Source organism: Equus caballus, chromosome 16, assembly GCF_041296265.1.
Source record: "Equus caballus isolate H_3958 breed thoroughbred chromosome 16, TB-T2T, whole genome shotgun sequence".
Lineage (NCBI taxonomy): Eukaryota > Metazoa > Chordata > Mammalia > Perissodactyla > Equidae > Equus > Equus caballus.
In genome coordinates, this window is record NC_091699.1 from 33,563,244 (window position 1) to 33,588,159 (window position 24,916).

Sequence of the window (24,916 nt, forward strand, 5' to 3'; positions counted from 1 at the left end):
ATTGTCCCCAGAAATGAAAAGTCTAAAGAAGAGAATGAAAATTTGTATCTATCAAAACAGTCATTTTAATAGAATATCTTTCTGTTGATGATGATGTCAAGAAGCTGAAGAATTCAAGGATACTAGAAAGGTCATGCCTGCTAGGGAAGCATAATGTGAAGTTGCTAATGCCTAGCTTGCAGTATTGAAGGTTCTCCCTTATAGATTACTTAGAATCTGCAGGAGTTTTGTTTTATCATTCCTTTCTAATAACTAGATTTTAGAAATATTTCATCTTGGTTGTCTAAAGACTTACTTACAAAAGTGAAGACTTAATGTTTCACTTAATTTATCAAACAGAATTTTTTTTTTTTTTTTTGAGGAAGATCTGCCCTGAGCTAACATCTGTGCCATTCTTCCTCTATTTTTTGTATGTGGGATGCCTCCACCGCATGGCTAATGAACGGAGTAGGTCTGCACCTGGGAAACAAACCCACGAACTCGGGCCACCAAAGTGGAGCACATGAAACTTTAGCCACTCGGCCACAGGGCTGGCCCTATCAGATGGGAATTTTGACCTTGCAAGTATTGATTCATTTATTTAACTGTCACTTATTAAAATATTTGAGGACTTGTCACTGAGGAGGTGATATTTCAGTTGTGTCTAAATGAATGAGTATGGTTTGGATAAAGGAAGGGTAGGAAATGCGTTCGTGCAGCAGAAACCACAGACCGAAAAGCATAGAATCATGAAAGGTATTAGAAGAAACACACATGAGCTGACTGAAGGCTGCTGCAAAAATGAGACAGTGAGTATAAAGGTTCAATTATAGAATCTAGAATCAGGCAGATATGGGCCAGTTTTTGAAATTTTCTCTGCTACCATCTGCTTGCCTATAAACTGAGAATAATAGGAAGACCTTCCTCTTAGAGCTGTTTTGAGGAAATAGGAGATAAGCAAGTGAAATTCCTAGCACAGGGTGCAGCATATAGGTAATACTCAATAAACCCTAGCTGCTAGAGTTGCCGTGAGGCCAAAGGGGTGAATTAGGGCCCAGCTGTGAATGGCCTTTCGTGTCATGCTGAGGTCTTTAGGCTCAGTGCTGTAAGTAATAGAGATTGTAAATAGTTTGTTCAGACAATTGTGCGCTTGTATGTTAGGGACTAGTTAGAGATGAGGAGGAAACATGAGGATGGGCCAGTTACGTTAATAAGACTTCCCACAAGCAAAGGAGTTATGAAATGATTATATTATCTTTTAGAACAGTGTTTCCAAAACTGTGGATTGAGACCTCTGGTGATTCTTGAGAGAACTCTCTCTAGGTGGTTAAATAACAGTATTAAATAACTGTATTCCTGGATAGAGGGAAGGATAGAAGGAGAGATGTGTGATAAAGGAAATATACCAAATGCCAGTTGGTGGTCTCTAGATGGTGGGTATGTGGGTGCTTTCTGTTCAATTTTTTCAATTTCTCTGTTTGCTCGAAAATTTTCACACTACGATATTGGAAAAAATGAGAAAGTTTATTCACTCTTTAATTCTCTTTCAGTTCTTGAAAGTCTCTTGTGGTAATGTGGCGTTAGCACTTCTTTTTGGCTCAGATCCACGAGTAGGATGTATCTAGCTAGAATTTAATAAAAATATTGTATTTTTTCTTATCTCTTTTATTGTTACCTACAATTTACGGTAATTAATACAACATTTTTTACTGTTGATAGTGATGCTATTCCCTTTTCAAATAATGTATTTAAGTTTTAAAATATTAAGTAAATAATAGACAGATGGTACATTGGTGCAGCAAAAAAATATAATTGTAGAGGTGGTGTGTGCCTGTACTGTGCTATAGGAAAGGGTCGTTTATTGAAGAATTTTATGTGTCCTGACTAATTTTCCAGAAATTAAATTATTCACCTTCTGCTCTTTGTGTGACTGCAGAATGTATACAGTTTTTGGCTTTTAAACTTCCTCTGGCTACTGTTAAACTTCCACATCTGGCAAGGCTGCCTTTCTCCAAATTCAAATTTTCTTCAAAAGTCTATGAAAGCTTAGCTCCAAGGTAAAGGTTATTGGTTTTCCAGTACTTAAGATGTAGCACTCTTTGCTTGCTTTTGGAAAACATTGACATATGTCCTGGGGGGGAAAAAAAGTGTGTGTGTGTATTTTTTTCCCTGAAATAATAAGGAAAAATATATATATAATTTTTCCTGAAATTAAAAGGAGCCACTTAGAGTGAGTTGCAAAGCCAGGCGTGGCTGTGGTTTGAATGTTAATCTGTCCTTCACAGTCACTTTTTTTTATAGAATTTTCTTAACAGAATTTAGAAAACATCATAAAGTACATCACTTCTACAAGGCAAATATACAAGAATGTGTTTCTGCAAAAACAAAAACAAAAAAACCAAGAACTATTCAACAAGTTAGACAGCGTTTTCATATTACTTCCATCTGTCATTGGTAGGGTTTTATGTTCATTACTCTCTCAATGGAATTTAAGATTTTTTTCACTACTGGAATCAACAGGAATAAAAACAAGCAGTCAGAATAAATAGAGTTTACCCAGGAGAGAGAGAACTTTTTTTTACACATGCCACAGAGATGCAGTGTCCTCATGCATAGTTTAAACAACTTAAAAGTATATTGTTTCCCAAAACCACTTATAGTCAGAATTTGGGTGTAAGTCTTCTCAGTCCACCCTTTGATGTGCTGACACACGTGCACATATACATACATACATGTATCTTAATTTGGTCCTTAAATAAGTGGACCTATCCTATACGTGTTCTTCTGTGACTTGCATTTTCAACTAATAATAGGTCTTAGAGATCTTTTTATGTTACTATACAGTCATGCATCGCTTAATGACAGGGCTATGTTCTGAGACACGCTTTGTTAGCTGATTTTGTCTTTGTACGAACATCATAGAGTGTACTTTGTTGATGCAAAATAACCAATAACAATTCTATAGATAAGAGAAATAAGGTGAGTTTTCCTTGAGCCAGAGTGAAGATTATAACCCAGGAAAGGCTTAGAAAGCATTCCAGAGAAGCATGGTTTCCAGTACACTCTTGTCTTTTTAGAACAAAGAACATACATTAAATACACCCAGAATACATTTTCAAACTTTCACAGAGGTATTTAGTTGCAAATTAACAGGTCAACTCACCCTAATGTCCCAGAAAGGGACTAATATGGGCATTATCGATAGGGCCTAGGAGGGGAAGTTTGTATTCTTGAGAGAGTGCATTTTTCCCTTTAATGGTTAAAGCAGATGCACAGTGTATGTTGATAGGCCATAAGTCAGGCTTCTTTAGTTCAAGCCCAATCAGTTTTGAACCCAAATAGTTACTCCATATACCTCTATATGTGAAAATCTAAATCTCTTGTCAACTTACGTAAACCTAGATGGTATAACCTACTATACACCTAGGCTATATGCTAATAATTTCCTGAGACCTCTGTAGTGTATTCAGTCCATCATTGACCAAAATGTCATTATATGGAGCATGGCTGTACAAGAAACTACCCCATTATTTTTCACCCCATAAAGTGAATGTCTGATAATTTATTACCAAGTCCCATTTGATAGATATTAGGCTGTTCATAGTTTATTCTTTTCCAGTGAATATTATTAACTGTATGTCTTTACGAACTTTTGTGTGCATTTCTGATAAATTGTTAGAAGTAAAGTTGCTAAAAGAATGTATGAATCTTTTAACATTAGCTACTTTTTAAAAAATTGCCTCAAGTTTTTATGAACTTTCTTCTCCATTGGCAAATAGGTTGGTTTGGAATATAGTTTCTTTATGACCTAAAATTCCTATGGTGGGAATCAAAGTTTCCTCTTAAAGTATCTTACTCATATTTGCTCTGTCTACACATTGTATTATACTCAGCGATGCCCTCCACCACATTCCTTCCCACTTCCCCAGCCCAGATTGTGAACACATTTACAGCAGAGGGTCACTGACTTTTGTCACTAACTCCATCTGTCCCAGTGTCTGCCATGTAATAATTACTCAATGACTTTTGGTAGGAAATACCTCACTCCTATACACTTATAAAATCATAATATTTTTTATAGTCAAATATTTTCTTTTCTGTAATGACTTAAAAACATTTCCTCTCATTGTTGGGGTTCAACTTTCTAGTGAGTTTTGTATTTAATTGCAGGATTTTATGGTACTTCTGGTATTATTACATTTGGGAAATGAGGTGGAAATCCTAGAAGGGAATAAGTAAAACAATTTTTAAGAAATTAGCTCAGTTTTATAGACCTTGAATTTTAGCATGTTATCCAGTTGAGAGTGACTCCTGTTAACATCTGCATCTTGAGAATACATATTAAATAAAACTAGTGAACTAAAGAACAATGTGTTTTCACAAGCTAATTGCTAGTGATGATTTTTTTAAAACTTGTTTAAAAAACTAATGTTAATATTTAGATTTTAACCATTTTCTTTCTTAAACATAGATGAATCTTTAAAAATTTCCATCTTATTAAAAAACCATTAATGGTAGTCTGATTAATAGATAACCTGGTTTTAGTAACTCACAATTGAAAATAGTTAAAAGAAACAATGATTTTCTTAGTTGCATATATATATATTTTTAAAGTGAAATGCCCTTTTGGTGACCAACATGCTTTGAATATCTGGCATTGTTTTGCCTAAAAAGACCTGCACATATGTACCTACCAGATAGATCTAATTATTATTTATGTATGTGGCTCTTTTATAATGAAAAGGGATACACATTTTGTAGTTGTGTTTTTATTTTGTCTGAATTAGGTCTGGGAAATGATTAATTACAGGGCATTATTTCTTGTCAAGTTGTGAATAAATATGTTTAGCATTAGTATAGCTGTTTACAAACAAGAAAACCCATACTGCTTGCCAAGCAGTTGATTAAAAAATGCGCTCAATTCATCACATAGTCTCTGTAGGAAAGATCTTTACATTTGTATGGCTTGGTATTTAGTAATTAAATCGCTTTAAACATTTTAATTAGGCTGAAGGCCACACAAAGCCTTTGCTCTCATCTTGAAGACTTTCAGCTATAATAGGCATAAAGCAAAGGTAGCCATTGTTGCTTTCACGGGAGTCTGAAATTTAGAGCAATGCTTCTCAAACTCCAGTGCATACAAATCACCTGGAGAGCCTGTTAGAACATGGTTCTTGAGCCCCACCTTTAGGGATCCCAAGTCAGTAGCCTGGGGGCTGGGGGAGGGTGCTTTCTAAAGAGCTCCAGGCATGCTGCTGTGCAGCGACCATCCTTTGGGAACCTCTGTACTGGGAAAGTCAGTTGTAATTTGAAAGTAAACAACCTGATTGATCTTCTGTATTAGTTTTTTAAATCAATCCTTTAAAAAAAGACTTCCATTGAGCGGGTATTTTAGATATTTCAGAACAAGATACGATTGAGGAATAAAATAGCAAAAGTGTTTTTATATAAGATTTGGGAAGAATAGCAGAAGTCTAGTGTGGTTGCCCCCCTGTTTCTCTTCTTTTCATTGAGAGCAGAGGGAGCCATTCTGAAAGTTAGTCATAGTTCTTTTCATGCCCTCTCCAACTTTCCTAACAGCAAGTATATTGAAGTGATTGAGAGCTTGAACTCTACCACTTCTAGCTGTGTCACCTGGGGCAAATTACTTTGTGTCAAGAGAGCACACACAAGAGGGAAGCCACAGTCTTTTTATAACCTAATCTCAGAAGTGACATTGATATTCACTAGAAGCGAGTCACTAAGTCCAGCCCATACTCAAGTGGAGAAGTAAGTTCTATCCCTTGAAGGGAATATAAAAAAAGTTTAGGACATGTCCTAAAACCATCACACTATATTAGCATCACTTTCCTCATCTATAAAATGGGAAAGTGAGATTTGTTAGGAGCTCAATAATGGTATCTATTAATCTTTCATCATCCTTATCATCGTCATTCCTTAGGAACTTTACACTCAACCAAAGTGTCTGATGTGTGGAATTCTCCCCACCAAAGCTCTGTTTTATAAACTGTCACATTTTGTAAAAGCTCTTAGTTTTTTTTAATAAAGGAAATGTACCCTGATAATAAAACCAGACTCTATATAACCAAAGAAGTTATAAACTGATAGATTGATATCATTATGATCATTGATGAGAGTATTTATAATAAAGTATTATTGAATAGGATTTAGCAACTGTTAAAAGAATAAGTTGCATTACCAAGTAAGGTATCCCTCTAACACACAAGGATGGTGACTCTATCAAGTACCTTAAAAATTATCATACCATTTGGCCCATAGTCCATCTCTACACTTTTGTCTTAAGAAAAAATGCCAAAATTTTTCATGCAAAAAGATGTTTAACATAGGATAGTATTTTCAGTAGGCAGCCTCCAAGATGGCCCCTAATAATTGATCCCCATCTCCTGATGCTCATGCTCTTGTGTAATGCCTCCCACTGCACGTGGGCTGGACTTGGTGACTCACTTCTCCCAAATGGAAATGGAAGATTAGGTTATAAAAAGACTGTGACTTCTGTCTTGGGGGTTGCCACTCTCTCTTTTTACACACGGTAGGTATAATTTTAACTACCCCTCGCATCAATCTTACTCTCTTCACCCCAGAAACATACTACAAGGATATATAAAAAGTAATGACACTCTCTGTCTTTGAGTGTTAAGACTATGTGTGATTTGTTCAGCTTTTCTGTGTTTTCCTATTTCCTATCAAGATCATATATTATTTGACAGTGGAGAATTGCTTAAAAAGACAAAGAGAAATAAAAGATAAGAGAAACTGAAGGAAAAGAACAAGGTACATTAGGTGTTTGAACATATGTGGCATTTGATAAATATTTGATAATTTAGGGAGAAAAAAGTTGTGAATTTGTGAGTTTGTAATTAAATAACTACAAGGAAAATATATAAATTGATTTAAAATAATGTAATATTTAAAATTTGTATACTGATCTATATCATTATAATAAGAAAAAAAAACTAAATGAGATATTTATAGAGAAATACTATTGAATTTTTACCTAGCACTTGCAGATGAAAAATACCTTGTAAAGCCATAGTAATATTATTGATGATAATTTAGTAACTATTTAGTATGAGTCCTATAGTAATTTAAGCAATAGACTTTACTAGCACCTCTTTGCTGGTTCATTCTCCCCAGATTTGAACTTCAACCAATGAAGATTTTTGAGTGATTGGTCTTGTTTGGCAATTGGACTTTTGTAAATGGCGTTTAGTGATGCTTTGCTGTTTAGCCTTCTTACTGTTGGTTTACCTTCCTTCTTCCAGTTCGTTCTGTAGCATGTGAGTGCCTTCCATGATGGCTCATTCCATCCCTGATGAGACTCTCCTTTGGAGTTGGCTACAGATCACTGCAATATGGGTGTCTAGAGAAGGGTGGTGAGCAGAAACGTTACATTCTTTCCAGTTATTTGGGACCAGACACCTTTTCTGCTATAAGAACTGAAACAAAGCAAGGGTTTTTCCTTTTCTTGTTCATTTGTTATTAGCAGTGGCATTGTGTTTAGGAAAATAGGCTCTTTTTTCTACTTTTGAGCCCGTTATTCTTAAAATTACCTAAAACGATTACTAAGATTTGAGTTTATGACGTGTATTTCTGTGATCCTCAAAACTAATATTCGTTCTTTGTATTTTATTTTATTTTCCGAATTGGACAAACCAAATAGAATAGTCTCCAAAGTACCAAATTTACTAGAATTCTAAGTATTCAAAAATATCTCTATGTTAGAACATATGCATCTCTCTGACAGCAAATACAATTTCACAGGCTACTTTTTAGAGATACTATTTTTCACACACTCATGTTTCAGACAATATTAATAGAACTTCACTCTAAAATTCCAGAGGAAGAGACCATTAAACGGTATTAAATGGTCAGTGTAAATTCCATTTGGCTGTGTGCATATTTGCTCCTAAGTGGGCTTATTTAAGGGGAATAAAGATATAATTGAGAAGAGCATATAATGTTTTCTTGTCTGTACTTGGTTAGTTAAAAAAAAAATTACTTTTGACTCATTTTCCTTTAAAAAAAATCACGTCATTAAAGAATGTTTTCTTTGTTTTGACTAGCTTTCCTATTCCTGCAGCCTTATAGCAGGAATAGTATGTGTGGACATAGTTATAGGCTAAAATAATGTGTATTCTTTTTAATCTATCAGATGGTGGATATACATTCTCCCCACTGAGTCTTAAGAGCTGCTTCAATTTGAGCTGTGTAGTAATTTTGCATTTTCATTTTCTCTGATTTAGCTGCTGTCTATAAATAAAGGCCACAACTTACTTTAATGATAAAAATCCCATTATCGCCATGTGGTGGAGATAACATATTATTGTTGCTACCATTAACAGCTGCTGGTGTTAATAATCCATATTTTCTGCTTCATCTCCAAGCAACCTGCATTTGAAGCAAACAATTGAGGTAGACAGTCTTTTAAGTTAATTCCTCAATGTTTTGTTCAAAAGGAAAATAATTGTTAAAGGATGCTGAAGGCACATTGTTTGGCTCTAAATCAATACTACAAGGTAGCAAACTGCACTCATGCAAGTGCACTTGTGATTTGGTGAGAATTATAAATAACAGTGGTCTTGGAACCTTCATCAACTATAGCTACACCACCTGGTGGAGAACAATGACTGTAGTCTCCCATTCAAGCAAATATATAGATATGCAAGTGAGTGAGAGAAAAGGCATTGTAGGATTGACCTTGAATCTTTTCTATTTCATTTGGAACACAAGTAAATCATGCCCAGGTTTATATGTTGAACTATTATTAGTTACTTGTGATGGACCCACCTAACAAGGGATGGGACCCATGCAGAATGAACATTTGAGAATAGTGTAACGTATGGGCTTGGGCTTGGACTTGGCCTGACTCCTCCTGAGTATAGTTCTCTTGCCCATTTATTTGGAATGAATGGAAAGAGGAAAGAAATGAAGCCTTTGCATCTCATCCTGCCACATGGCACGCGTGTGCACACATATACAAAAATTAATAAATATAAACAAGGAAATACAGTTTTTGAATGCAGCAGCCTTTGCTTTGTATGCAGATTTGACCACCATCGCCCCGCTCCCCAACGAGTATAAAATATCACTGCTGGCCTTCTCCTTCTTCCATCCCAAGCATTCAAAAATAATTTTGATGTCTCTGTTTAGTACCCTATATGCACTTTTGAATTGAACTTATTTTAGCTCTATCTCATCTCTTGATTCTGTAAGACAGCAGTAATGATCATCATCCTTTGCATGTATGTCCGTATATAGTCTTTTGCTTTTCAAGGAGATTTTTAACTGATTATTTTATTTGATCAATTTGCATATGTAACAGTTGTTCTCATTTTAATCATTTGAGGATGCAAGATCAGCACTCCTGAGACCCATGTCTTCCCATGTACTTTGTCAACCTCTGGATCTGTGGTGGCATCTCAGATTTGCCCTCATTGCTCCATTAGAGAGACTTCCCAGAGGTATAGAAAGCTGTTTTCTTTATAGGTTTTTTATGAACATAAATTAAACCAGCAGTTATTAAACCAGCAAGTAGACAGTTAAAAAGATGTATTTTACAGATGTTTTAATAGAGCTAGACTTAACTAAACATCTTACTGCAAATTAGTTCCCTTTTCGATAAATCCTGTGCCTCACAATTCCTGGCTAATATGACCCTGGTTTAGTCTTCAGACCTTAAATTTAATTTACCCAATCTCTGGATTTATTATTAATTCCCTGGGGAACTATTTGTCCCTCTGGGAGTTTGAGCAGTTTGCTTAAGCAGCTAATGTCTTAGGCTCACTCTAACTCACTACTCAGTTTTCTTTAGGAGGAAACAGCCTTTCTTCTCCACATGGTGGCTAAAAAGAGAATAGTCACTCAATAACTTGATCCCAGGCTACTCTCTCTTCTAGAGCTAGGAAAGATTTTCTCCCCTTGACACCTACCCTCTGCCTCATCAACTTTTTATTGTTGAGAGGGCATCATGCCTCCCATCTGAAATTTCTTTTAACTGAATAAAATTGGTCATTTTCAGCCAATTTCAACTGCAGATTAGGTCACAACTGGTAAATGGAGTGAGCAAATAAACTTCAAGTTAACATTCCAATTAGATATTTTAAAACTCATTAAGCAAGGGTTTGAGGAAGCCATATGAAGGGGTTTCTATTGGATATCCACTTTAGGATTTCTAACATGGTTCTAAAGTAATATTTTATGAGAGCAACTTGTTTTTTTTTAAAGATTGGCATCTGAGCTAACAACTTGCCAATCTTCTTTTTTCTTTCTCTTGCTTTTTCTCCCCAAATCCCCCCAGTACGTAGTTGTATATTTTTACTTGTGGGTCCTTCCAGTTGTGGCATGTGGGATGCCGCCTCACTGTGGCCCAATGAGCGGTGCCACGTCCACGCCCAGGATCCAAACCAGAGAAACCCTGGGCCATTGGAGCGGAGCGGGGGAACTCAACCACTTGGCCATGGGGCTGGCCTAAGAGCAACTTTTATAGAAATGGTATTTTGAACTTTTGCTAGAGGAAATGGCTAGCAGCAGTTTCCCCCAAAAAATACAGTGACAAGGACAGACAATAGACAGCCAGACTGCCCTCTAACTTCGAGTAGAACTTGCCAGCATGACAAGGTTCCATCTCAATTTTATTTCTCATCCATTCAAAGGATAAGAAGATAAATCAACTCAGGAGATGTTAGACATTCTTTGCAAGTTAATTCAATTCAATAAATGTGAACCAAGCTACCATTTCTTTTCGAACTCTCACGTTGGTGTTATGGAATAGACTTCAAGGTGGAAGGGTTATAAAAATACTAATGTTCCGGGGCCAGCCCAGTGGCACAGCAGTTAAGTGCACACATTCCACAACTGGCCTGGGGTTCGCCAGTTCCGATCCCAGGTGCGGACCTATGCACCACTTCTCAAGCCATGCTGTGGTAGGCGTCCCACATAAAATAGAGGAAGATGAGCACAGATGTTAGCTCAGGGCCAGTCTTCCTCAGCAAAAAGAGGAGGATTGGCGGCAGATGTTAGTTCAGGGCCAATCTCCCTTAAAATAAATAAATAAATAAAATAACTAATGTTCCATTTCTGCCCTCAGACAAATTTGGGATAGGTAAATCCTCCTGTGTAGCTAGAACATCGACAAATGACCACAGAAAGTTTTCTTCACAGCTGTTTGCCCCAAGTTTTACTATTGCATAAGGGTTTATCTAAAAAGGGAGCCCTTGATGCTCGTAAAATTAGCATTATCACCATAACACTGTCCTAGGCACCCAGGATATGGCATTTACTAAGACCAATTACTGTCCATAAGGAACTCTCAGCCTAGTGTACCATGTAGCCTGTTAATTGCTGCTTGTTTATTGAAACAAGTTTAATAAACCAGCAAAGCAATGACTAGCAACCTAGTGTTGCCAGATATGAAAGTAAAGATGCTCTTGTCATCTGCCAAGGGTATAGTTGAATAGGTAGTTAGCCCCCCAGGTGGTCTCCCATTGTTAAATATGGCGCCTGCCAAAGCACATTTTGACAGCTGAAAAATGCAGTCGAGACAAGGGGAGTCTGAGCAGAGCATCCATCATCCCTTCTTGCTGTTCTTAAGGTCAGTTGCCCTCAGTGTACCACCCAAGGAGAGCAAATTTGGTCTTCAGTGCCCAACCAAGCCACCGGTTGCTGATCCCTAAATGATTATTATTTGTTTATGTTTAATTTCACTTTGAAGGTTGGACTGACTTTTCCTACCTAGTTGGAGGAAAAGTCAGTTGACCGCATTAGTTTCAGAGATATAATTTGCTCAAAGAAATAGTGCTGGCCGATTGCTTCCTTGATAACAATGCACTTCTGAAACCAACCATTTGTGTCTATGAACAATAAAGAATGTCTGGGTCTTGAGTTGGTGACCTGGTTTCTGTTGTTAACTTTCCTGTCAAGGACCTCTCCTCCTTGAAGTTATTTTAAAACCAGATCTCACAGCAATAGATTCAGTTTCACATGTGAATTGGTGGGCTACTTCTAAAGGACAATAAATTTTTGCTAAAAAGAGAAGAGCACTAAAAACATATCTGTGATTTAGGTGACTAGAACCATTACCAGTCATTAGAGTATTATTTCGAGAAAAACTGTTCTGTCTCCTTGCTAATGTACAAAACCTTCGTGTTCATTCTTATTAAAATTAGGCCAATAGGCAGGAAGAGATCCTGTTGTGAATTACATTCCTAGTGTCATTTTATTATTTTTATGTGTTTAAAGTAGGCAGATGATCTGTGGTCTAGCAGACATCTTTTGCTACCTATTTTAAATAACTACTACATCAAACTAAAAAGCTTCTATACAGCAAGGGAAACCATCAACACAGTGAAAAGGCAACCTACTGAATGGGAGAAAATATTTGCAAATCATACATCTGATAAATGATTAATATCCAAAATATATAAAGAATTCATAGAACTCAACAGCAAAAAAAAAAAAAATCCAATTAAAAAATGGACAGAAGATCTGAGTAGACATTTTTCCAAAGACACACAGATGGCCAACAGGTACGTGAAAAGGTGTTATACATCACTAATCATCAGGGAAATGCAAGTCAAAACTACAATGAAATATAGCGCCTCACACCTAGTAGAATGGCTCTTATCAAAAAGACGAAAAAACCTACAAGTGTTGGCAAGGATGTGGAGAAAAAGGGAACCTTCATGCACTGTTGGTGAGAATGTGAATTGGTGCAGCTACTATGGAAAACACTATAGAGGTTCCTCAAAAAACTAAAGATAGAACTACTGTGTGATCCAGCTATTCTACTTCTGGGTATTTATCCAAGGAAAATGGAAACGTTAACTCAAAAGATATATGCACCCCTATGCTCATTGCAGCATCATTTACAATAGCCAAGACATGGAAGCAACAGAGGTGTCCATCAATGGATGAATGGATAAAGAAAATGGGGTATATGTATACAATAGAATATTATTCAGCCATAAAAAAGAATGAAATCTTGCCATTTGTGACAACATGAATGGACCTTGAGGGGATTTTGCTAAGTGAGATAAGTCAGAGAAAGAAAGACAAATACTGTATGATCTCACTTATGTGTGGAATCTGAAAAAAAAAAAATAGATTGGTAGTTGCCAGAGGCAGGAGGAGGGGGGTGGGCAAAAATGGGTGAGGGTGGTCAAAAGGTACAAACTTCCAGTTATAAAATAAGTAAGTCATGGGGATGTAATGTACAGCATGGTGACTGTAGTTAATCATGCTGAATTGCATATTTGAAAGTTGCTAAGAGAATAAATCTTAAAAGATCTCTTCACAAGAAAAAACAAATTTTGTAATTGTATGGTGATGGATGTTAACTAGACATGCTGATCATTTTACAGTGTATATAAATATTGAATCATTAGATTCTACACCTGAAACTAATATAATATTATATGTCAATTATACCTCAATTTAAAAAAGTCCTAATTAAAAAGCATTTAGTGTCTGTGATAGTAATGCTTTCTCAACAGTCAGATTTAACAATCCCTTTTTTAAACAAATAATCTCTAATGCCTCCTTTAATAGCCTATTTTGTTTATCTATTGCAGTGAAATAAACCTTCCCAAACAGCAATAAGTAAATAAATAAGTGAAAATAATAGCAATAATTTTCTTAGTATTAAGGAGTCAAGTATTTTTAAGAGGTTTTGATACTAGCAAAAAATTTGTTTCCTTAAATGTGTTAAGTATGTTCTTTGCAGTCTAATTTCAATATTTTTTTACTCAGCAAATCCTTTTTCTTAGATAATGCAAAAGTAAATTTCAGAGAAGTCCACATCTACATTCCGAACAAATGGAATTTGAAATGAGGAGTTTTAGCTGTTTGTGCAAAAGAGACGTTATTAGCATTTTGTGTAATAATTGGAGCAGTCTTTCAGCCAACAAATCCTTCCTTGGATGTCTCTTGATTTGCTGTCAAATTTTTTTGTAATTGTACAAACCAACCTTGATGACCCCGGTACAAATACGATGCTAGGTTTTATAAGTAGTGAAATAATGGTGATGATGGGGTTTCATTGTTGTTTGTTCCCTTGCTTTTGTTTTCCTTATTCATTTTTTAGCTCAGGAAAAAGTACTGTAAAAATAGTGAAATTTGACAGTCCTTCATTCTTGTCTGACCCTCTGGATTAGAACTTCTTCATGTTCTGCACTACCCTCTAGGACAGAACCTTTCACATAGCAGTGGTGTCTTACTGAGTTTAAGTCAGTCAATTAGTAAATGTGTTGTGTTCTAGGTTACAGAAAGGCAGGATCCTCCTGGGCTAGAATTCCTCTCTGACTGTACATTAAACTCCTTTTGAGCTTATGGTAACATCTTACAAGATCTCAACGTGAGAGTAAATTTCTTTTATTTTAGACTGCTGGAAACCTCAGTAGCCTTAATGTTAAGCGGTACCGTGGTGTCCTGTGAAGATTTACTTCACTTTCCAAGGCTCCTGATATTAATTCTAGGGATAATTAATACACTTAAAACATAAGTGTGAGTCAGTCCACTTACGCTAACTAGTTCTAACTTATTCTGTGTTCCCAAAATGTTGGTAATTGCAGGAAGGCAATACCAAGTAAGAATAGGAAACTCTTTACCCTGTATTTAGAAAAAGTTAAATTCATGAGTCAATTAGGAAGCTTTAAATCATGGTACCCTCATATAGCATGGAATTTAAAACTAAAATAGGACTTAATCAGATGTGAAATAATTATCTGACTAAAAGTGAGGAGGAAGGAGAGGTGCTTGTGGATTGAAGACCTTGGGTGGGCACAGTGAGCAGATTCTTGGAGAAGTGTTGGAAACATGGATGAGAAAGAATAAGGCCTTTTAGACTGGAGGATCAAGCAGGAGAAGGCAGTAAAGAGATTGTCAAGATTAGAAAAAAGTTGAATGATAGGTAAGATATTCAGCTGGGTGAGCAGGGGCCTAATCACGAGGGCCAAGGACAGCTGTTCTCGCCCCTCTATCTGTTGTTGCACTGAAGCCGTGTTCACTTGGAGTTTTCCGTCAGTCAGCAAGAGTAGTGATAATGATGGTGATGGTGGGGTGGTAGTAATGGCTAACAGTTGTTGAGCTCTTATTATGTGCCAAGCTCTTTCACTTTTTGTGGTTTATTCTACCTGAAGGCATTATTATTATCTATTTTACAGCCAAGGAAAGGAGGTTTAGAAGAGGTTTATAATTCACCCAAGACTACAGAGATGGTATCTTGTAAAGCCAGAATTTGAACCCAGGCAATTTTACACCATGGTCTATAAACACTTCCCTTGTATTACCCCTGGGTGATAAGCAGCTGCAGAGAGTGGCAGTTCAGAGACAGCATCCTACATTTCAGGGGGGACGTTGGTAACTGAAGTCCATCCAGAGGAGGATAATTGGGATGATAAAGAATCCTTGAATTCTTGTGAAGAGAAAAGCGACATCAAGAAGATGGTCAGGTTTGTGAGAGAAGGTGATAAATATGGCCTGATGTCCACCTTTGTTCTCTTCCTCAGTCCCAGTGGGCTGAGTTTCCTTGTCATTATATATTAGAGAGACTGAGGAATTATGTAGAAATATTGAAGTGAATTACAAAATTATTCCAGATAAATGAGACTATTTAAAAGAGATCCTAAGAGATGTCACTGAGTAGTCTTTTTGAATGAGATATCATTTGCTTTTACATTCCACTAAAACAATCCTTAAAGACTGACTACACAGAAAACAAAATCATGGTTCCTATAAATTTCTGTAACTGATTTGAGCTAAACGTAGGCGATCCTTTGGAGACCTCATGCAGTGGAGGAAGAGGAGGAGAAACTGATTTATGATTAGTATTAGTGTTAGTCCTGTCATTGGGCAGGACCTAAACCACAGAAATGCAGTGTTTCTTCTGTTCTAGAATCCCAACTATCATAAGATACACTCGTGTTTTAAATAACAGTGTTTCATGGACAAAATCTTCTGTAAAGGAAGGCATCCCTTCTAAGGTGGATCTAATGTCAGAAATGTTAAAATATCTGAAGACTTTTAGAGTAGAGGACATAGGAAGGAAGCTCTGTCGCAATCTTTACAGAATCTTTTGAAGAAAAAAAAAAGAGGGAAAACTAGACAAGTTTTGGCAAAGGCAACGTGATTTGTGGGCATTTGGGCTCTAAGAGGTGAAAGAACAATGAGGAAGACAGATCAAAGGGCAGGCATAGAAGGGGCCAAAACTAAGTTGGTGGATAGAAGGAGGAGGGCATTTTAGTGTCTAGAGTTGGATACTCTTATCAGTTTAGTCTAGCCTCTAATGGAGGCTACATGAAATCATTCCTTAGGATACACCCAGTAGCCATCCTCAAATAAGACCAAATCAACCTTGGCAAGCCAGTCCAAGGAAGCCCACCATCTTCGGCCTAATAAATCTGTCTCCAAAGGCACTGGCCACATCGCCCTACTTCCATTCTCAGATCTGGAGGATTCAGCTTGATGTGATGGGTGACCTCGCAAACTTCTGACTGTTGACCATCCCTCTTGGTGTAGATGAAGAGGCTTATTCAGTGTAAACAGATGCTCTGTCAGCTGCCTACCCGAAGCACAGAGTAAAAAGTATGTGGCCATATCCTTGTAGATATCATCCTAAGTAGATGGTGAAGTAGCTATTAAATGGGAGTTTTACCATTTATAAGGATATAGTCTTAGTTGAGCTTTGCCTTTGAAGTCTCTCGCTTTTTCTAGATTAAGTTCACCACTTGAATTATAAAATCAGTAAATGCAGACTGACTTTCTGGTCACCAGCTTGCTCTATCCCCATGTCTCATCCCAGTGCTAGATACATTGTAGGATAGTAGTAAATTTGTATTGAATGTTCTTTCCTTTAATATCCCTGTCATACTATGTTGCTCTCAAGGCTATTTAGGGTAAAAAAACACAATTTTTGAAGCTTAGTCTCTGAAAGTCAGGTAGAGCTGACAGACAGTCACTCTTGTTTTGCATTTATTTGCGTCATTTGAGTAAACGTCCCCCTACCTGGAGGAAATGTACATACATTTAGACTGATTAATGTGCAGATCTTCATTGCTTTAATTCTAGGAATTGGAAATGTTTCTTATTGAAATATTCAGCTCCTTAACATAACCCAAAATAGGCTTTATAAAAGCCCATTTTAATTATTTTTCCAGTCCAGTTTATTCCAAAAAATGCAATTCAGTTCTCCTGACAGTATCTCTATTCTCTAACTAAACTCCTCTAATTTGCAATTCTTTTTCTCAATCTTCATTTATCCATAAAAGCCAAATTTGACCTAGATGTGTAGTGGTAGATGAAAAAACATTGTTTCTAATCACCATTCTCCCAATGAATATTTCTTTATCATCTCTCTTGCTTGTAGTACTAAAAAGTTTACATAAAGGTATCATAGTGGAATAAAAGCAACAGCCTGGTGCTGGTGGCATTCACCATGATTGGCACATATGACTTGATTTTACATTGAGTACATTTGCGCAGGTTAGTTCCTCCAGAATTCCCGAAACAGATGATGCAGTTGATACCCTGAGAAATGAAGAGATCTTTGCAGGGTCCCGTATGTAATACAGGACGGGTTAAAGACCCAAGTCTCCCACCTGAGTACTAGTGAAATGTTTGAAGTGCTTACTTCTTTGCTGTTATGTTTTTTACTGAAGCAGGATTGTTTGGGGAAGTATAAAAAGGTGTCGTTTTAGCATGTATCTGGGGTCATGTTGTACTATAGTACTGAAGTCTGGGGTACCTTCAAGGTGGCAGGACAGTGGGGCTCTGAATGCCGTAGGTGGTGTACTATGTTGGGTGAGAGTTTGGGCTTTATGGTGAAGTAGACCTGGATTGAAATTCCACCTCTGACATCTAGCAGCTGTTGGGCAAGTTACTCACCTCCATGCCCTCCAGCATCAACGCTTGAACTTGTTATGAGGATGAAATGACCTAATACCTTGATGTGCTTAACATAATACCTGACACAGAGTCACGACTTTAACAAAAAGTTAACTATTCTTAAATGTTACATGTTTGTCTGAGTTGTGGTTGACAAACCCATATGTGCCTGAAGGTGAAACCAGACTTACTGCAGTGGAACAGGAAAAGATGATAGCCATGTTTCTTATTAATCTCTAATTGGAACACACAATCAGCATGTGTATGTGTGTATATTTCTTTGCTTGTTTGGTTTTTACTACATCATCCTGCCTATAAAGAAGGATTGTTTAGGGAAGTATAAAAAGAGCTCTTTAGCATGTATCTAGATCATCTTGTAGCACAATAGTAAACTGAGTGGTACATTTGAAGTTCCCCCTATTGAAGAAATTAACAGAGAGAGGCCAGTAGTTTTACTTTGTGCTGCATGGACCTCTTGAAGTCCATAGCAAGAAAATATTTTACTATTTCCCACTCTATCGTGCGTTCATGCTTAATAATATCCCTCCCACTTTCTTTTTTTTTACTCTTTCTCTCACCTCTCCTGAAGCCAGAGATAAAAAACATTTCTTTCAATAATTTGCCAATAGGCAGTCTAATTTATTTTGAAAATCATTGTTCTGGACTATTATCTTCCTCACTTACTACCATTTATGGTACATTGCACTGTTATACAAGAAAATCTCACAGAATTTTTAAGTCAGTGCATTTCAGTAAGGTCAGACTATTGCCTTGCATGCCTTCTAGGCAAGATACCCCAGTTATGGCAAGTGCCTGGCCTTACATTGGTTTGTGAGTCTCCTTGGAGTAAATCCAATTCTATTTTGCTTTTTCTACCCCACTGCATTTTTCCTGTTGTTCTTCTGAATTTAGGATGGCAAGCAGGTACTTCATGCCTTGCAAATGAATTGGTTTCTGGGTGGTGATAATAATAAACCATACTAATTGGGGGTTGCTGCCTGTATCAATGCCTACAGCTTCCCCGTAAACCCTAATATATGCTAACTGGTTGTCTTTATGAAGCACTCAAACCATCCCTGCCTTCTCAATGTCTTTGATGTCTCCCGCTACCTTTTCTTAGTCATCCTAAAGATATCCTTGCCTCTGTGGCATGATTGCTTGGTTCAATAGCTTTTGATCTGTCTCATCTGATCATGCATCTTTCCATTCTAAATTTTTTTCCACTTCATCAATTATCCTATTGTTTTCCTGTTGTTGTTTATCTACTCTGTGAATCATATCAATAACAGTTTTTAAATGGTTGCATATTAGTTTGACACTAGTTTGGAGAGGCCTTATTTTTGACAACCAATAGGAAATTGCATATCATACTGTCATAAGTTGGGGATCAACTCGTATATTTCTCTTCTCATTAACTTTTGGGAGAAAATATTCCCCATATGAGCCTTTAAGAGAATAATCACTGAGATTTGAGTTTAAATTATTTGTTTCCTCTGGCGTTACCAGCTATATTAAAGCATCTCTGGAAGAGGAGCTTCCTGGCTTAAAGGACCATAATTTTTATTAAAGTGACAGTTCATGGTCTCAGCCACATTTCTCAGAGCCAGAGACAGAGAATTGGATGGTCTGATTCACGCGTAGCTTGGAGGCCAAGTTCTTTTTCTCCTTCCTAATGAGAAGCAGAAATGCATCTTCTCAAAGGTAAATTGAAAGGAGTAGAAAAATCTTGATCAGGAGAGGCTGAGAAAACCATTGACCTGGTGATCTGAGTTGGGGTGTTTCTTCAAGAAGTTAAAGACATATGATTTAAAGTTGTTTTAATTTGTTTCTCTAAACAGGCTATAAATAGAAAATCAATAGCTTGTTTGAATAAAATGCTAGTTTCCTATCGTGATAGTACCGAGTCAGCAGCCTCTTAGTCCCTGGGCCCAGCGCAATGCCTGACACATAGTGAGTGCTTGGTTCTGGAGGTTAACTGACTGAAATAGGCTTTTGCAGTATCAGAAACCAAGTAACCTGGAAGGTTGAGTGGCATGGCGCAGTGTCCTGTCCCTGGCCTTGATGTGTAGAAATATTTTTTAAAATGTGTGTAGAGGGTACAGAACAATTTAAAAGGATGCAAAATCCGGAGAGTTACTGTCACTTGAACACGTTTCCCATAGCGTTCATCTGTGTGCCATTATTCCCAATTAGATAGTTCTCTTTGAGACAAGAGTGCTCTCTCATTGCTCTTTATGATCCCTGAGCACCAGGATAGATCCAGGCTATTTGTGCCCATCCTGTGAGGAACAGTTGAAGGCACAAATATGCCCTATCTCTGCAGAGGTGATAATGAACCAGGAGGATAGGGACTCCGGGAGGAGAGATCTGAATAGCAGATGAGGTAGCCCACTGGAAGCAGGGCTTGGGGGGCTTGAAATTTCAAATGTTGCCACCTCCTCCACCTCCAGGACTCTTGGCTCTACTGTGGATAGGAAGGAAGGGGTCTCGTGGTTAGCTTTTGGCACTAATCATGTTTAGGTCAGAGAAAGGGAAAGTTGGGGACACAAGATAGCTCTTGTCACTGTCACGTGGAATAAGAATTCAACTTATTTTTCATCGAAGCAGGTTGATGTGGTGGTTAAAACTTTTGTAGTCAGACAAACCTGTGTTGAAACCCTAGTCTGACCACCAACTAGCTGTTGATCCTTGCAAGCTACTTCACCTCTTTGAGCCCTAGTTTTCTTGTCTCTAAACATAGTGGTAATAAATCACACCTCATAGGGGTTTGGTAAAGATTGAGTGGTTTATTTGTCAAGTAAACAGTGCCTAGCAATGATAGCTAACAATCACTGAGTACTTACCATTTGCCTGGGGCTGGGCTTGGTACTTTACTTGTATTATTTCATTAATCCTGGCACCACCCTGAGAGGTAGCTACTATTATTATCCCCATTTTACAGTTTAAAAAAACTGAGGCCCAAAGAAGTTAACTAATCCATACAGCTATTAACTGATAGAGCCAGTACTCAGAGGCCAAAATCAGAACCACATGGGTGGAATTTTACAGCTCCCTAAAATGAGGATCATGTGTATTTATCTTTGTATCTTGCCTCCTCTATTTGACCTCAGGAACCAGAACAGTATTTTATTGTGTGTTAGATGAGGTCCCTCAATATAAGGATTAAAGAATACCTTTCAAACAATTACAGCTTTGATAGTGGAATGGGCCACCTTGCAAAGGAGGAAGCTCCCCGTCTATGACAAGGCTCAAGCTACGGCTGGCTGACCTCTCAGGTCCTGTCCGACTCTAAGATTTTATGGTTCATTAATCTCCTCGGCATGTCCACATCACATAAGGTGTCTTTCTCTGCCAGAGGAGAGAGGAAAGAGTACACATCTATGGGTTATGTGGTAAATTGTTCATCTTTCACTTTTATAAAGTAAAATCTCCTACTCAAGATCCTACAAACTATTATTGTCTAAGCTTTACTAAAGAATCAGATTTTCATTTCTACTCCTATTTTTAGTTTAGAGAAGCTGGTTCAGTTCCTTATTAAAAACTATTGTAAGCATCGTGTAACACCATTATTAAGAAATGTATAATATGAATGTAGTGCTAGATGAATTTATGTGAATTATTCCATGTAAGAAGGAACCATTTAGTACTTGTTCTGAATAAAATTGTTTAAAGGAAGGAAATTGCAAATGCACAGTTTTCCACTCCTTTTCAAAACCCTTGGCATTGTCTGGGTGGCTAGCAATGATGACTGCCCTAAAAATGAGATCACCGTGGCACTTTCTAGGTATTCAAGATCTTTAATTATTTCTAATGCCATTGCCAAATGAAACATTTATGAAAAAGCTTACAGTTAAACCAAGTATGTTGAAAATTTATGCTTACGTTCGTGAAACATCAAACATTAAATGGTAGTACTATTTTTTTTCTGGAGACAAGATTTCTCTTTGCCCCTATTTTTCATGACTCATCCTTCCTTAACTCATCTTTCTTATTCTTTAAAACTTCAGAAACTCAAAAAAGCTTTCTTCATCATTTTTTCCCTCCAATTCACAAGAGCTCCACTTTTAAGTGGAAGAAATAATGTTCGTTTTTCTGCAGGGATTGATCATAAATTCCTCCTCCGAATTACACTGGCCTCTAGTGGATACCTGTCACAATTATGTTTCTTATTGGTCTTGCCGTAACTCACTTATTGTAACACTATATCACATATTTAATAATTTTTGAGAATCAATATTAAGCAGCACAATCAGAACTGTCAAGGGTTGGAAGTAGATTTCATCATGAAATTGATTAAACTGTATGTGGATAGGCCTGCACAGTTAGTGTATTATCAATGTACTTAAATTTAGATTATGTCCTGGAATTTTTTAAAGATGGAATTGTAATGTTAATTCCATAGTAGTTCTCATTAAACACATACTGTACTTAAGGCATACGTAGCAGATCTTTTTAGTAAACAACCCAACTTACTTTTTTCAGAGAAATAAGGTATCAATGTGATATCAAATTCTCTTATATTCTCTGTATATTGTCTTCATAAAACATAAAATAGCTAGCATGTTCCAAAGCAGCATTATCATACTGGAATTTTTCCACATATAAAATTTAAGAAAATCATCCTGTTACAAAGTATAAATCCACGTCACTTCCTAGTACTTGCAGTTTAGTATATCTCAATATGACAAAGGATTACAGTCTTAAGTCTTGTATGTAGTCAGTAAATAGTAAAATTATATCCATGTTTATTCTCTGATCTGCTGAAAGAACTCAATTTCATCATATTTTTAATAAAGCCAGTTAAACCCTTGCTAAAGTCCATGCTTGCCAACCAATGAACCAGCAGTTGAACATCTGATTATTTGGTAAATTATACCTGGGTTTTATTTATAGGGTGGTTCTGCCTCAGGGTCTCTCATGAGGTTGCAGTCAAGAGGTAAGCCAAGTTTACTGTCATCTGAAGACTTGATTGAATAAAGCTGGAGGATCCACTTCCATGATGGCTCGCTCACATGGACATTGTCAGGAGACCTCAGTTCTTTGCAGGCTGCTTGAGTGTCCTTATGGCATGAGTGAGTGATCTGAGAGAGAGAACAAAGAGGAAGAAGCACCAGTGCCTTTTATAACCTGGTCTCAGAAGTCACACATGGTCACTTCCACCATATTCTCTTCATTCAAAGTGAATCACTAAGTCCAAACCACACCCAAGGGAAGGAAAGTTAAGTTCTACATGTTGAAGGAAGGAGCATTGAGGAATTTGTGAACATGTTTTAAAACCAACACAGAAGATGATTTCATGGAAAGATTTGTCCCTTTGTGTTGGATTTATATGTGTAGAAAAGATATTTCAGGCTATGCCCAGGACTTGAACGAAGTCACTCCAATGGGGTAACTGAAGATATTGTGGTGAAAGAGTGTAGAGCAGGCAATATGACATAGTAGCTCTGGAGCCAGGCTAGCGTCTTTCACTCTCCACATGTGTCATCTTGGGGAAGGCTGCTAACCTCTCTGTGCTGTGTGCCATCTGTAAAATAGGAAAATATTCGCTTTTCTCATAGGAAAGTTAGCACATCTGAAATACTTAAAAAAGTGCCTGGCATCTAAAGAGGGATCAGTAAGTGTCAGCAGTTACTTCTGGCATTAATGTTATTCTTCCTATATGTAGATTCATGCTCTAACTCTTCATTTCCCTCTGATTTAGCCTGAGAAGACCTACTGGGATCTCCTTTCAAACTTGCTTAATTTTCTTCTCCCTTTATAGCTTTATTCTACATCCCTTCTTTCACACATGCAACAGTGTTCCACCAGAATATTTCATTACATGCAGAAATTTTTAAATCCTTTGGGAGGGAGGAAACTTCATAACACTGTGGAGAGGGTGGTGACAGCAGCAGAAAAGAAGCATACTGGTTTGGAAAGCACCGTCCCGGATGCTGAACCGTCTAGTTAGTGAGGCAGCTACCATGAAAGTACTGAGGACAGATGCAGCCCTCAGATACGTTTTGTCTAGTAAGCTCAGTGTTTTTAAAAATCCAGATTTCTGGCTTTTAAAAAAATGGAAAGGTCTGGGCACACAAGGCCCACATTCCCATGGCAACAATTGGATAGATTAGGTAGCAACAGCCCCTTTAGAAAAGCATGTCTTCTCCAGTGTTCCAGAGTATTTCCTCTTGTCTTAATCCAGGCTCTCTTAACTCATTTACTCACCTGCGTGGCCCTTGAGGCCACTGAGTTTGCAACTCCTCTCTCTAATTAAGACTGCAGTTTAGTCAGTCAATATAGTCTCCCATTAGAAATACCTCCACCTTCAAGGTACACCATGTATCTATAAAGACAGCCATTTAGAACTACAGCATGAAAGCGAGCAGGAATTCCTGTTCTCAGACCTGCCTGGGCAGAGATTACAGTCCTGCAAGCCAGGCAGGCAGAACTGTGGAGTGCAGCAGTTGACGTGGCGTGAGAAGAAACTTTATAGATCACGCTGTGTGGCAGGAATGGGCATTATGGGAGGTGTCAACTAGACAGGGCGAACAAGAAATGGGAGATGACTTTAACTAGCCTTGAGCAACTCAGAAGACTATCCCAAGGTTTCTAGAGTGAAAACTTGGACATGATATTCAGGATAATCTTAAAAAGAAAAAGAAATAAAGGAGGCACTTCGAGGCATTTATAAAAATATATCTGTCAATCCAAGGAGCTTCTGCTTTGGTAGGACATGAACAAGCATTAAATAGATTTAAGACTACCTTTTAGATCTAACACATAGTAAAATACACACTCATGAAATTAACCCACGCTGAAGGACGTGGGTGAGGTGGGCTTCTGCACATAAAAGGATTTTTGTCCAAGTGTATCAGAGACTAAAGGACAATTAAAGTTATAGGGGAGAGAAAAGGAACCTCTAACATATCAGAAAAGCAAGTGCTTGTCTAAACCATGTGGATTCCAGTAGTGTGTGTGTGCATATCTGGCCTTACGAGGTTCTACTCCCTTCCCGGAGAAGCTGGGTGTGTCTGAATGTAATCTGAGAGCTTCTTTT

At 37.4% G+C, this 24,916-nt stretch overlaps 1 protein-coding gene and 1 long non-coding RNA gene across 2 annotated transcripts in view; one reads left to right on the plus strand and one right to left on the minus strand.

The window, feature by feature from the left end:
• Positions 1–24,916, plus strand: part of SUCLG2 (succinate-CoA ligase GDP-forming subunit beta) — a 260,077-nt gene that overhangs the window by 200,689 nt on the left and 34,472 nt on the right. The gene's annotated exons all lie outside the window — the stretch shown is intronic.
• LOC138918216 (uncharacterized) overlaps positions 21,658–24,916 on the minus strand; it is a 30,447-nt gene continuing 27,188 nt past the window's right edge. The window contains exon 3 of the long non-coding RNA XR_011427257.1: positions 21,658–22,958. This is a non-coding gene — a long non-coding RNA (uncharacterized lncRNA). The remainder of the gene's footprint in view (positions 22,959–24,916) is intronic.